Raw genomic sequence first — 4,900 nt, 5'->3', positions numbered from 1 at the left:
ACTGAAATGCTATCCACCAATTTCTTACAGTGTTGAGGTTTGTTTCATCGTTAGTCATCTTTAGGGGCATCAGTGTGAAAAGTGACACTAGAGTTTTAGTAGTTTCTTGTTCATGGACGCCTTGAACCTTGGATCTTTTCTGGAGCTACCAGAATAACATTTATACCATGAATAACATTTATTCCCTCAAGATTCTGTGTAAACTAGAATTGTTTTCTCCACATGATGGTAATATTTTTTTAACAGTAAGAGGGACCCACTTCTATATACTCCCACACCTGATTTAGATAATAAAGGCCAATATGTTGAAGATTACAGAAAGTTGTTTGCTTCAGTTGAAATATTGTTAACCTTTATTAGTTTACTGTTTCTGTAAGGCTACCCAGAGTAGTCATAGTAGATATTAGAAAGTCATCTATAGCTGACCTTTACTTTCTGTGCATGCAGAACTGCATATTTCAGCACTATTAATTAAAGCTACATGTTTGGACGCCTAGATATGTGTTATTTCTAGATTAGTTTTCAAGCAAGAGTTGCAGCCTTAATCTTCTGATTATCTGTTTCACTAACAGACAGACAAAGGGATCCTGTTGAGGGAAATCCTTAGAGCCAGCTGTATTTTGCTTGGTTTTTCATACCATTTCTACCACCGAGGGTTTTCAGTTCCATAAAAAGTCTTTGTCATAATCGAATAGGGCATCTTAAATTTATGCAGCTACCTGAATAGGGCCAAAGAAAGGGGCTAATATGCATAGTTGCATTGTATAATTCAGCGCACAATGAGGAAGCAAAATCTGCAGAGACATTGTTTCTTTTTCTTTTCAAAGAAAGATGCAGAAGTGGTATTTGGAACTAAAGAAAAAGTTTTTGTGGTGTTATAAAGTCTACTTTTTAACACAAATGGCTTATTTGATTTATATGCACATCAAGGCCAGAATTAAAATCAATTGTTTCTTTTAACATTCAACCTTTAGTACTAGTGGCTGTTCTTTAGTAATTGTTGCCCTGTACTACGCTGGGTTAGGCACAGGGTTTGGCCTTTTAAATTCATTGTACCGTATCTCATCAAGTAAATTGCCTTTTATCCCTTCTCATCCTTAATGTCCTTGTGCAAAGATGTCTTGATAGAGAAGGGATTAGTCACGTACAGCCCCTTTCTAGAAGTCATTTAGTTCATTTTCAGTGTCAACAATTCATTGCCAAAGTAGGACTTAATGGGTTTTTTGTTTACATTTCAGGATTTTTTTTGTCGTTTTAATCTCTTCGTAACGTAAGAATTGTCTCCTCCATTTACAGTTCATAAATGTTTAATGTAATACAGTCTGATTGGTGTTTTGTTAGAGAAATAAAACGTGATCTCTAAAGTGGACATGAAAACAACAATTGTTTGCTTCAGGACCACTTTAAATGGGGTTCTGCATGAATATTACAGTAATAAGACAATTATTTTACACTGATTACAAAGTGTTTAGACAGTGACTTATAGAAACTCTACTCTGTTTTTGGAAAGTGTTTGTTTTTTGTACATGGCATATTCTAGTTGAAATTATCAGTGCAGTGACTCCTCCCAGCTCAGCTATTGTGTAAAGTGTTTTTCACTCTGTTAAAGTGACTTTTATTAAGATCTTCAGTTGTTCAGTGGAAAATGCAAGTCAGATCAGATGTGTTAAAACACGTTAAGAGTCTGAGCTGCTGCTCACTAAGCACAATACTGCAGTCCCTTGATACTTTAAATTAGTCAGCAGGAGTCTCAAATGGTATACCTGTGAGTTTCTGAGTACATGCGAACTTGTCTGCTGCTGCATTTTAATGTAATAAGAGCAACTATCTCTAGCTCTCACTCAAGGTCCCTTTTTGCCTTAGTTGTGCCTGGCAAGGCCTGCAGTTGGCTGGTTCTCACACACAGCAACCCTTGGCTTGATTCCAGCCATAAACACAGCCAGCTGGCTCCGTCTGTTTACCAGGTCAAACATGGCCGCAGTTTGTCTTGGGACCTGTTCTGTTATTCAAACATAGTCTGTGAATGAGAACCAGTAATAAGCTCATTGTAAACATCAGGTTTGAGTATTTTAAAAGACAGTTGTCTAGGAGTTTTATACCTTTCATAACAATAGTTAGGATATAATACTTGAATATGCCATTTGGTAGGAGCTTGAACTTTTTGATTTTGGTTACGTCTGTCATACTTGCAGATGATGGTAGAATTTAGAAATACAAATGCATTCTGTAATAAGCCGAATATTTGATGAATCTATGGGTCGTTGAAAAAATCCTTTTGCAAACCTCATATTTGTTTTAATTTTGTGTACGTGTCCTAGTCCTCACAGTTTGTACGGAACTCCTGTGAAAGGTTTACTTTCCACACTTTAATTGCTGTGCTTTTTTGTTGATCCCACACAGAACCCTCTTAGGAACTGTGTGTACCAAGGGAGGTTGAGTCTCTTGCCAGTGTAACTTGAACTTCAAGGAACAGCTTTGTGCATAACCTCTGAGAATGTTTCTGCACTTAAAATTACTGTGTATAAGAATTTATCCACATATTTTAAAAAATAAGATTTTATTTATTTGTTTATTTTTTGAAACAGATAAATCAGAAACTTCCCTTACCAAGTTAATTTGATTTCAAATTTTAAAAAGAACTATAAATGAGCCAACATCTCAGCTGACAGAAAGTACTCTGAATGCTGCCTGCTCTTAATAGGGTCAATAGGAGGTCTGGTTAGAGGGTATTTTTGTCTCATCAGTTCCTCTAAAATAATCCTGAAACACCAGAGCACTTAAAATAGAACAACTAAATCACATATCCTCCCACTGTCTGTTACAAAATTAAACCTTATACATCTTTAAAAATACACTAGACCATATTCTGCTTGTTTTAAGTTAGTTGTTGACTTGTACACATTTTCTTAAAGTTGTACTTTTTATTTAAAATCCATTATGTCTGCTGATTAATTTGAAAATGTCTAATCTTTTAATTAGACATCCTTTTTGTTACTACAGCCCTGTTGTCTTTTTAAATGATGAGAGGAAACTTGTGTGAATAAAATGAATACATGTTGCAGTTGGGGAGAAAATAAAACACCTTCCATATAGTAGGATGACAAACGTTCTTATGCAAGCATTGTATTTGCTACTGTAGACATCAGTCTCCATTGTTTATCCTAGAAGCTGCTCTTGGCAACATCCCATTGGTGAAAATCTGGGTCATGTAACCAGCCATTAGTCACTATAGATGGGGGGTTTAACATGGTGGGACCTAAATGGATAGATGAGAGTGTCTCGAGTTAATCTATGCCCTGGAACAGCTTGATGGCTTGATGCTGGTGGTCACTTTGTGAAGCCTCTCCTACTTTAAACTATAGGACAAAATATGCAGTGTTTTTTTTTTTTTTTTTGTTCTCTCCAAGATAACAGTGCATTTGTGTTCAGTTTGCACTTGGCATAGACCTGTATGAGATTCCGTATCGTTTGACAGTATTTACACAGAACATGTATACTGTTAACATCTACTTTTATCTAAACAGTAAAACAACAATTGTTCCAACTGCTACTAAAATGATCCAACTTATGAATGATTGAAATTTTGGGGATTTACATTATAAGTAATAACTCACTACAGTTAGTGACTGTAGTGAAATAAACAATATACGCTCCACAATCTTGAAGCAGATTGATTGTGGTTACATGATTGTGTCTGTCATACATGATTGTCTGTCATACATGATTGTCTGTCATACATGATTGTCATACAATCATACATGATTGTATGACAGATGTCCAAAGGCTGATGTCTCCCAAACAAAGCTTATTTCTTTGGGATAAGCTTATTTGTGCTTCTCCCAAACAAACATTTCTTATCAGAACATCAGTAAAGATTTAATAATTTCATTGTATATATTTTTTTGGTACTTTTGTTTTTATTCAAGGACATAAGCAACAATGTAGGGAAAAAAACACTTTAAGAGTAAATTAATATTATATGATTTTGCTTTTCTGCTCTTTATAGCGTAACACCAGGGTTAAAAGGGTCCTTTCACACCAGAGTTTTTTTTGTCCTCCTAAAAGGGAACAAAGTTCGACTTTCTCAGATGGGCCTCTTCGTTTGGGTAGGTGTTAAAGCTCATGATGAGTCCTATGCAGACTAAACAAGTGCACTATCAAATAGACCTAAGCGAAGAATTAATGGATGATTTACAGACTTTAATTTGGTCTGAAAATTTTTAAGCCCTTGCAATTGTTTGCTCTCTTTCTAACCAAAACAGTTGGACCATCTCTCCCTCTCAGGCTTCTTTTTCTGTTCTGTTGGATTTGTCTCTTGTATAAAGATTGCAGCGTGCTGCTCATTCAGATGAAACTGTATGATGTTGACTTTTTTTTTAACCCTCCTTTCAAATGCAGGGACAAATTAATAACAGCTTTACTTTCTCATCTAATCCCTTATGTAAATGTAGACAATTACAGAAAGATCAGGAGAAACCTCAGATGTTTTGCCACAACACACCAGAAGTCTGTGTCTCTTAAAAGAAATGCATGTGCTGTTGAAACATTATTCTGGATCTGTCCTGTTTATGGACAGCACAAATAAATAATCAGGTCTGTAAACTGTTGCATCCAGATCATTTCACAGGGTTTTTAAGTAGAGGTGCAGTTTTTATATTCTTATATTTAGCAGCAGTTCTTGACAAGAAATCCTCTCCATTCAAGCTTTCAGCCTCTATTTTGCAGCCCAAACTTGTATGATCATTATTGAGGCTAATATTTATCTGAGTCAGATCATTGAAGCTTAATAAAACATACAGGTTAGAACATGTCAGTGTTCCCTTTCACCCCCCCTCTTCTCCAACTGTCCCAGGTGGTGCAATGATTACTAAAAACAAACAGGCTCCATGTCAAGCGCTTG

Source organism: Xiphophorus hellerii, chromosome 2, assembly GCF_003331165.1.
Source record: "Xiphophorus hellerii strain 12219 chromosome 2, Xiphophorus_hellerii-4.1, whole genome shotgun sequence".
Lineage (NCBI taxonomy): Eukaryota > Metazoa > Chordata > Actinopteri > Cyprinodontiformes > Poeciliidae > Xiphophorus > Xiphophorus hellerii.
The sequence above is the reverse complement of the archived record's forward strand: the minus strand, read 5'-3'. Positions refer to the sequence as shown.